Source organism: Scylla paramamosain, chromosome 47, assembly GCF_035594125.1.
Source record: "Scylla paramamosain isolate STU-SP2022 chromosome 47, ASM3559412v1, whole genome shotgun sequence".
NCBI lineage: Eukaryota > Metazoa > Arthropoda > Malacostraca > Decapoda > Portunidae > Scylla > Scylla paramamosain.
Genome location: NC_087197.1, coordinates 1,040,001 through 1,050,000, shown reverse-complemented (window position 1 = coordinate 1,050,000; position 10,000 = coordinate 1,040,001). Strand labels below are relative to the sequence as shown.

The window sequence follows — 10,000 nt, the reverse complement described above, 5'->3', positions numbered from 1 at the left end:
GCGTAGAAACATCCTTAAGAACGCCCTGCTCTGTCACCACTACTGTTTTTCAAGGCCACAGAGATGAATAGACTGGTTTTGAAGTGTACTTTTCCTGTTGGTAATGTAGAAATGTTGTTAATCTGTCACTAGAATCTTATAAACATCCTTAAGAACGCCCTGCTCTTTCACCTCCACTGTTTTTCAAGGCCACAGAGATGAATAGACTGGTTTTCAAGTGTGCTTTTCCTGTTGGTAAGGTAGAAATGTTGTTAATCTGCCACTAGAATCTTATAAACATCCTTAAGAACGCCCTGCTCTGTCACCACTACTGTTTTTCAAGGCCACAGAGATGAATAGACTGGTTTTCAAGTGTGCTTTTTCTGTTGGTAATGTAGAAATGTTGTTAATCTGCCACTAGAATCTTATAAACATCCTTAAGAACGCCCTGCTCTGTCACCACTACTGTTTTTCAAGGCCACAGAGATGAATAGACTGGTTTTCAAGTGTGCTTTTCCTGTTGGTAATGTAGAAATGTTGTTAATCTGTCACTAGAATCTTATAAACATCCTTAAGAACGCCCTGCTCTGTCACCACTACTGTTTTTCAAGGCCACAGAGATGAATAGACTGGTTTTCAAGTGTGCTTTTCCTGTTGGTAATGTAGAAATGTTGTTAATCTGTCACTAGAAGCGTAGAAACATCCTTAAGAACGCCCTGCTCTGTCACCACTACTGTTTTTCAAGGCCACAGAGATGAATAGACTGGTTTTGAAGTGTACTTTTCCTGTTGGTAATGTAGAAATGTTGTTAATCTGTCACTAGAATCTTATAAACATCCTTAAGAACGCCCTGCTCTTTCACCTCCACTGTTTTCCAAGGCCACAGAGATGAATAGACTGGTTTTCAAGTGTGCTTTTCCTGTTGGTAATGTAGAAATGTTGTTAATCTGTCACTAGAATCTTATAAACATCCTTAAGAACGCCCTGCTCTGTCACCACTACTGTTTTTCAAGGCCACAGAGATGAATAGACTGGTTTTCAAGTGTGCTTTTCCTGTTGGTAATGTAGAAATGTTGTTAATCTGCCACTAGAATCTTATAAACATCCTTAAGAACGCCCTGCTCTGTCACCACTACTGTTTTTCAAGGCCACAGAGATGAATAGACTGGTTTTCAAGTGTGCTTTTCCTATTGGTAATGTAGAAATGTTAATCTGTCACTAGAATCTTATAAACATCCTTAAGAACGCCCTACTCTGTCACCTCCACTGTTTTCCAAGGCCACAGAGATGAATAGACTGGTTTTCAAGTGTGCTTTTCCTGTTGGTAATGTAGAAATGTTGTTAATCTGCCACTAGAATCTTATAAACATCCTTAAGAACGCCCTGCTCTGTCACCACTACTGTTTTCAGAAGCCACAGAGATGATAAACAGGGTTCTCGAGAGTGTTTCTCCACTTAATAATGTAAAAATCTTGTTAATCTGCACCTAGAACCATAAAAAACAGTCTTGAAAACTCGTGTACCTTCACCACGACTGTTTTCAAAGGCCACAGAGATGACAAGCCTGGTTTTCAAGACTGTTTCTCATGTTAATAATGTAGAAATCTTGTTAATCTGCCACTAGAACCGTAAAAACACCTTTAAAAACCCATGCAACTCGGCTACAACTATTTTCAAAGGCCACAGAGATGAAAGGCCGGGTTCCCAAGAGTGTTTCCCCAGTTAATAATGTAGAAATCTTGTTAATCTGCCACTAGAACCGTAAAAACACCTTTAAAAACCCATGCAACTCTGCTACAACTATTTTCAAAGGCCACAGAGATGAAAGGCCGGGTTCCCAAGAGTGTTTCCCCAGTTAATAATGTACACATCTTGTTAATCTGACCCTAGAACCACAAAAACACCTTTAAAAACCCGCGTCACATCAACTAGAGCCTTTGGGAAGTCGTGAACATGCGCCCAGAAATGTTTCAAATACGGACCTTAGTAACATAGACGCTCACATTGAACTATTTACTTATTGGCAACCCTCCTCGCGCGGCGCAGTGTTGCCATAAGGGTATCAGTGAATTGCAGCCCTTCCCGCTCGTGTGTTGCAGGGAAAAAGTAAAAAATAGATACACCTATATATATCCGACCTCGTTTAGGCTTTCCACCAGGCAGGAGGCGAGCAGGAAGGGAAAAAATTGCGTGGTAGGCCTCAATATTGTACCGCGGCGAGGAGGAGGAGGAGGAGGAGGAGGAGGAGGAGGAAGAAAAATCGAGTTCGTTGATATGTAAACGTTTAAAAGCGAGTCTTCCTCCTCCTCCTCCTCCTCCTCTTCCTCTTCTTCTTCTTCTTCTTCTTCTTCTTCTTCCTCCTCCTCCTCCTCCACTTGAGAAAGGAAATATTACCAATCCTCCTTCTCTCTCTTTTTCTTTCTTTCTCTCTCTCTCTCTCTCTCTCTCTCTCTCTCTCTCTCTCTCTCTCTCTCTCTCTCTCTCTCTCTCTCTCTCTCTCTCTCTCTCTCTCATCTTCACCTTTCCTCTTGAGGCTTCTTACCTTCTTCCTCCTCCTCCTCCTCCTCCTCCTCTTCTTCTTCTTCTTCTTCTTCTTCTTCTTCTTCTTCTTCTTCTTCTTCTTCTTCTTCTTCTTCTTCTTCTTCTTCTTCTTCTTCTTCTTCTTCTTCTTCTTCTTCTCGTCTTATTCTACTTCTGTCCTTTCTCTCCATTCTCTTCTACCCTTACTCCTCCTCTTCCTCTTTCCCTCCTCCTCCTCCTTATCTGTCCCTCCTTCTGCTCTTCATCTGTCCCTCCTCCTCCTCCTCCTGCTCTTCTTCCTCCTATTCTTCCGCTTCTACTACATCCTATTTGCTACCATTTCCTCCTCCTCCTCTTCCTCCTCCTCCTGGTCCTGTTAAATATTCGCGACGTCTCCCTCTCCCCCTTCGTCTCTGGCAGGAGGGGAGAGAAGGGGGAGCGGGATTCGAAGGAGGGGTGCGGGCGAGGCGTGCCTTTTGACGGGAACTCATCTTGGGCCGGAAATGACAACCAGACGGCCGGCTTTTGTTTTGGCGCAAGACTCAACCTGACAAACGACTACGGTGACCACTCAGGCAAGGAAAGGCTGTTGGGGGTCGTGGGGGTGACTGGGGGGTCGTTAGGGTGACTGGGGGGTCGTTAGGGTGACTGGGGGGGTCGTGGGGATGACTGGGGCCTCGTTGGGGTGACTGGGGATCGTTGGGGTGACTGGGGCCTCGTTGGGGTGACTGGAGCCTCGTTGGGGTGACTAGGGGGTCGTTCGGGTGACTGTGGGTGACTGGGAAGGGTACCCGTCTCTTGTGTTCCTGCTTGGGGTGGTTCAGTGAGGGGTAAGGTCGTGGTGTAGGTGTGCATCGAGGTGACGGGGGTGCTTAGTGGTGCTTTGTGCGTGTCTGGGGGTGTCTGGGAGAGTTTGGGTGTGTTTGGGTGTGTTTGGGTGTGTTTGGGTGTGTTTGGGTGTGTTTGAGTGTGTTTGGGGTGTGTTTGGGGTGTGTTTGGGTGTGTTTGGGTGTGTTTGAGTGTGTTTGGGTGTGTTTGGGTGTGTTTGAGTGTGTTTGGGTGTGTTTGGGTGTGTTTGAGTGTGTTTGGGTGTGTTTGGGTGTGTTTGAGTGTCTTTGGGTGTGTTTCAGTGTGTTTGGGTGTGTTTGAGTGTGTTTGGGTGTGTTTGGGTGTGTTTGGGTGTGTTTGAGTGTGTTTGGGTGTGTTTGAGTGTGTTTGGCTGTGTTTGGGTGTGTCTGGGTGTGTTTGGGTGTGTTTTGGGTGTGTTTGGGTGTGTTTGGGTGTGTTTGGCTGTGTTTGGCTGTGTTTGGGTGTGTTTTGGGTGTGTTTGGATGTGTTTGGGTGTGTTTGGGTGTGTTTGGCTGTGTTTGGGTGTGTTTGGGTGTGTTTTGGGTGTGTTTGGGTGTGTTTGGGTGTGTTTGAGTGTGTTTGGGTGAGACTTGGGGATGTTTGCGTGAGTTTGTGTGCTTCTAAGTAATGTGTGTGTGTGTGTGTAAGTTGGTGTTCTGAGAGGCGGTGTGGGTTTGGGCGAATCTTCAGCATGTACGTGGAAGGAGGAGGAGCAGGAGGAGGAGGTGGAGGAAGAATAGGAGGAGGTGGAGAAGGAGAAGGAAGAACAGGAGGATGAGGAGAAGGAGGAGTACTAAGAGAAGGAGGAAGAGGAAGTAAAGCAGGAAGATTAGAAGGAGGAGAAGGAAGAGCTGAAGAATGAGGAGTAGGAGGAGGAGGAGGAGGAGGAGAATATAGAACAGAAAGAGGAAGAGGAGAAGGAAGAAGAAGAAGAAGACTAGTAATATTAAGGATTTCTTACTATTATTACTACGATAGGCATGCATTTAAAACACCAAAAGCAAAAGAAAAGAAGAAAAAAAACAATATATTTTGCTATTTCTAACCAGCACATCGTTTGAAGATACGTGGACCTTAGAACCATTAGTACTCCTTAAAACTACTAGTATTGTTGCATTTGTACCTGTGTGATCCTCAGAACTACTACTGCTGCTACTACTACTACTACTACTAGAGAGAGAGAGAGGGGGGGTCAGGGAAGAAGAAATAAATCTGTAATAAATATAAACGAGAAAATTACACAAAAATAATTGAGAGGAAGGAAGAAAGGGGAGGAGAGAAAGAGGGAGGGGGTAAGAGAGGGATGGGGAGGGATAGGGGAGGTTAGGTATTGGGGAGGAGGGGGGGAAGTGAAGGGTCAAGGAGCGTTAATATTGGAGGAGGAGGAAGAGGAAGAGGTAAAGAGAACAGGGCCTGGATGTAAGGAGGAGGAGGAGGAGGAGGAGGAAGAGGAGGAGGAGGAGGAGGAGGAAGAGGAGGAGGAGGACTTAGTTAGAGTAAGGAAAGATCAAGGTTAACGGAGGGGAAGAGAGAGAGAGAGAGAGAGAGAGAGAGAGAGAGAGAGAGAGAGAGAGAGAGAGAGAGAGAGAGAGAGAGAGAGAGAGAGAGAGAGAGAGAGAGTTAATATGTTACTTTTAAAATACAAGTAACACATCGAAATGAAAACAATAACAACAACAACGACAACAACAACAACAACAACAACAACAACAACAACAACAACAACAACAACAACAACAACAACAGCAATATATATATCAACACTAATTCTAAATATTCCCTATGTAAAGATTTATCAGTAGTAGTAGTAGTAATAGTAGTAGTAGTAGTAGTAGTAGTAGTAGTAGTAGTAGTAGTAGTAGTAGTAGTAGTAATAGTAGTCGTAATAGTAGTAGTAGTAGTAGTAATAGTAGTAGTAGTAGTAGTAGTAGTTCTGAGGATCACACAGGTATAAATGCAAAAATAATACTAGTTTCTAGGTATACAGAAATAGTAGTAGTTCTGAGGAGTACTGATGGTTCTAAGGTCCACACACTTACAAGTAACAATAGCAGTGGTTTTGAAGTACGGTCAAGACTAAGACTGGTTCTGCGGTACAGGTAAAGCTAGTGGATCTGAGGTACACAAGCAGAAGCGGTTCTCAGGTACACATGTATTGTAGTAAATGTTCCAGCGCAAATAGGACTGGAAACGGTTCTCAGGTACAGGAATATTGGAAACGGTTCTCAGGTACAGGAATATTGGAAACGGTTCTCAGGTACAGGATTATTGGAAACGGTTCTCAGGTACAGGATTATTGGGAATGGTTCTCAGGTACAGGATTATTGCTACAGCCGTTACAGTTATTTAATTAAACACAGGTTAAACAGCTCAAAAACAGGACAGTATACCATAGAGTAGATAGGATGGGATAGGACAGGGCAGCATAGGATATGAAAGGATAGGATAGGATACGGTGGGATAGGAGAGAGAGAGAGAGAGAGAGAGAGAGAGAGAGAGAGAGAGAGAGAGAGAGAGAGAGAGAGAGAGAGAGAGAGAGAGAGGTCACTGCGGCTGTGTGCCAAATTAGAGAGAGAGAGAGAGAGAGAGAGAGAGAGAGAGAGAGAGAGAGAGAGAGAGAGAGAGAGAGAGAGAGAGAGAGAGAGAGGGTCCTGAAGAAAACGACTCAGAGAAAGGGTTGTGTGTGTGTGTGTGTGTGTGTGTGTGTGTGTGTGTGTGTGTGTGTGTGTGTGTGTGTGTGTGTGTGTGTGTGTGTGTGTGTGTGTGTGTGTGTGTGTGTGTGTGTGTGTGTGTGTGTGTGTGTGTGTAATCTAATGTGACTTTGAGAGAGAGAGAGAGAGAGAGAGAGAGAGAGAGAGAGAGAGAGAGAGAGAGAGAGAGAGAGAGAGAGAGAGAGAGAGAGAGGTCACCAGCTAACCAATGACAGTGAACGTGACCTCACATCTTAGGTCAGCTTAGGTCAGGAGAGGTCAAACCACTCTCTCTCTCTCTCTCTCTCTCTCTCTCTCTCTCTCTCTCTCTCTCTCTCTGGTTCTTCTCTCGTCTTCTCTGCCCCGCCCCTCCCTCCACGCCCCGCCCCGCCCCGCCAAGCCCCGCCCCGCCCCGCCTTGAGTGTGGTGCGCAAGAGGTCGAGGGGGGCGGGGCGATCCTTTGTTGTCAAGTCACTTAAACACCTACTTAACACTTATCGCCTTTATCACTCTAGTGTGCGCGTGAGTTAAGTATCAAAGTGTGAGTGTGTTCTTAGTGTGTGGGTGCGTGTGTGGGTGATGCAGGTGTGGGTGCAGGTGTGGATGTGGGTGATGGTGCCTAGGTGATATGGCAACATTGCACTTTTGTCTGCCTCTGCTACTTGTTGAACGGTAGTGTCAGTCGCTCTCCTGGCTCCGTGGAGGACGCACGTCGCTTGTGAGCCTGATCCCCCCTCCCCCCTGTTCCTCTCCCTCTCCCTCTTCCTCCTCACCTCTAGCATTGGTTCACTCCCTCCCAGTTTCTCTCTCCCTCTCTCTGTCTCTCTCTCTCTCTCTCTCCTTATTATTATGTTTTTTTATTCATTATCATTCGTAGGAAAATATTTGGTTATTATCATTATTATTATTATTATTATTATTATCATTATTATTATTATTATTATTATTATTATTATTATTATTATTATTATAACTGTAGATTGAATTTGTCTGTTATTTTATTTTGCTATGATTATTATTATATTTTAAGGTCCACCACCATCACTACCACCACTACTATCATAACTACTACTACTACTACTACTACTACTACTACTACTATAGATATTACCACAACAACAACAGCTACTACTACTACTACTACTACTACTACTACTACTACTACTATAACCACCACCACCACCACCACCACCAATACATCACCATTATTAGTCCCGAGAAAATGAAAAAAAAAATGAAAGAATTGTCATCACCACCACCATCACCACCACCACCACCACCACCACCACCACCATAGTCATCACCATTGCTTTGCCTCGCCAGGGATCTAAGGGGGACGCGGAGGCCGGCTTTCAGGAGGCCTACACTGGTAAGTACTGTGGTGGTGAGCGGTGGTGAGTGGTGTTGAAGTACTCTCTCTCTCTCTCTCTCTCTCTCTCTCTCTCTCTCTCTCTCTCTCTCTCTCTCTCTCTCTCTCTCTCTCTCTCTCTCTCTCTCATAAAAAAAATTCCTTCCCTTATCCTTTATTTCTATCAATTCTCTTCTTTTTCTTCTCTTCCTTTTTTTTAATTTGAATATTTTCCTTTTTTTCTTTTTCTATTTTCACATGCTAATTTTTTTCTCATTTTTTTCGATTTTCACTTTCCTTTCCTTCCCTCTTTCTTCTTTTTATATTTTTCCCCTTCATTTTATCACCTCCTTTCTTATTTTACATATTTTTCAAGCTATTTTCAGTAATTTATCGTCATTTTTCCTTTATTTTTGTTTTTTTATTTCCTTCCTCCCCCCTTCTATTCATCTTCGTGTATATTGTTGCCCCTTGATTTTCTTTTGTTTTCCTTTTATTTCCTGCTCCATGTTTCCTCTCAAGATTCTCCCTCTTATATTTTCATGCATAAATCTCCACTCGTTTTATTTATTTATTTATTTATTTATTTATTTATTTATTTTCCGTTTGTAAGCTATTTTTGCTAATTTATTTTTTTATTATTTTTTTTGGTTGACATTTTCTTTGTGTTTATTTGAATCTTCGTTATTCATTTGTTTTTTTCTATTTTTTTTTTCGTTTTTCTTTACGTTCTTGTATTTTTTTTTTTATATTTTCTGTTTCCATCCTCGTATATTTTCCTCTGTTCCTTCAGTTTTTTTTCCCTTCAGTTCAAACTTTATCAATATTTATTTTTTTTAAATTTCTGGGTCCTTTTTCTTGATGTTTAGCATTATTTTGGCTTCTTCCTAGCTTTATTATTATTATTATTATTATTATTATTATTATTATTATTATTATTATTATTATTATTATTATTATTATTTTTCATTTTATCAGTCGTCTCATTGTTTTCTTTTTATTTTCTATTAGTGTTTCGTGTTTTCTTTGCTTTTTTCGTTACTTCCGCTATGATTTTCTTATTTTTCTATATCAGTTTTTCGTATTTTTTAGCTTTTTTCGTTATTTCTGCCATTATTTTCTTATTTTTATATCAGTTTTTCGTATTTTTTAGCTTTTTTCGTTATTTCTGCCATTATTTTCTTATTTTTCTATCAGTTTTTCGTATTTTTTAGCTTTTTTCGTTTTTCTGCCATTATTTTCTTATTTTTCTATCAGTTTTTCGTATTTTTAGCTTTTTTCGTTATTTCTGCCATTATTTTCTTATTTTGCATTTTTTCCTTTAATTCCACCTCTTTTTCCTAATCCTTTTATTTTTTTTTCTCATCTTTCTTAGTCTCTTTTCTTCATTATCTTCTATATATATTTTTCTTATTCATAATATTTCTTTATTATCTTCAGCATTTTTTTTTATTTATTGTTTATTTTCTTCGTCTTGTTTTGTTTCTCCCTTCTTTCCTTTTTTTCCTTCTTTTCTCTCTCTTTCATTAACTAATTAATTATTTTTCTCTCTTTATTTTTCCCTTCCTCTCTTTCTCTCCTCCCTTTCTTATGCATTCTTTATCGTTGGAGGGTAGCAAAGACACACACACACACACACACACACACACACACACACACACACACACACACACACACACACACACACACACACACACACACACACACACACACACACACACACACACACACACACACACACACACACACATATTTGTTTATTACGTAATTATAATGTGTCTTTAAGAACGTGTGTGTGTGTGTGTGTGTGTGTGTGTGTGTGTGTGTGTGAGTTTCTTCTTTATTCTCCTTTTCTATCCTTCTTTCTTCTTTTCTTATTTTTTCTTTTTGTTCTTGTTCTTCTTTTTCATCTTCTACCTCCTCCTCCTCCTCCTCCTCTTCTTATTCTTTTCCTTCTTCTTCTTGTTCTTGTTCTTCTTTTCGTTCTTCTTCTTCTTCGTCTGGTAACATTCTCCACACAGTAACTGAAACAAGGCAAGCTATAACCGCAGAGTTAATGAAACACGAATAGCGTTTTCCGTAGACTTGTGACGCTCCACCTCTTGTCATTGCCTAAGTGAAACAAGGCATACACTGACCGCAGACTTACGCGTAATTAAACCTAACTAACCTCTGTACACTCAACGCAATGCACTTTCCATAAACCTTAATGAAACTTGGCACCAATTCAACGCAGCCTTAATGAAATGAGATGGATAATATAGACAGATAGATATACAGCAACTATTTCCCTTAGAGTACCTGAAACGCGGCAGCTGATTCCCTTAGGTTAATAATTTCGTACTTGAGAGAGAGAGGCTGAGGTGGTGCAGGCGTAGAGGAGGAGAAAGAGATGAAGAGAACAGTAGGTTGATGAATGGTGTGAAAGAAGAGTGATGGAGGTGATCTAGACGTGTCAGGAGCAGTGGTGGAGATTGTATGGGTGTGTACAGGAGGATGCAAGAAATTTATCTACCCAGCTGGAGAAAGAGAGATAGACTAGAGAATATTTACGAATGCAGTGAAAGAACAGTGACTGAAATGACTTTTAGGCGTGTCAGCAGCAAAGACGGAG

General features: G+C 41.6%; 1 protein-coding gene across 3 annotated transcripts in view; it reads left to right on the top strand.

Moving 5' to 3' along the window:
• Positions 1-6,704: 6,704 nt before the first annotated feature.
• The window catches only part of LOC135095115 (lachesin-like), an 84,056-nt gene continuing 80,760 nt past the window's right edge, over positions 6,705-10,000 (top strand). The window contains exons 1-2 of one of the 3 annotated variants that reach the window (XM_063995855.1): positions 6,705-6,756; positions 7,362-7,407. The gene's annotated coding sequence lies outside the window, so the exon portion shown is untranslated. The remainder of the gene's footprint in view (positions 6,757-7,361; positions 7,408-10,000) is intronic. The other 2 variants (XM_063995852.1, XM_063995853.1) reach the window with 2 other exon arrangements.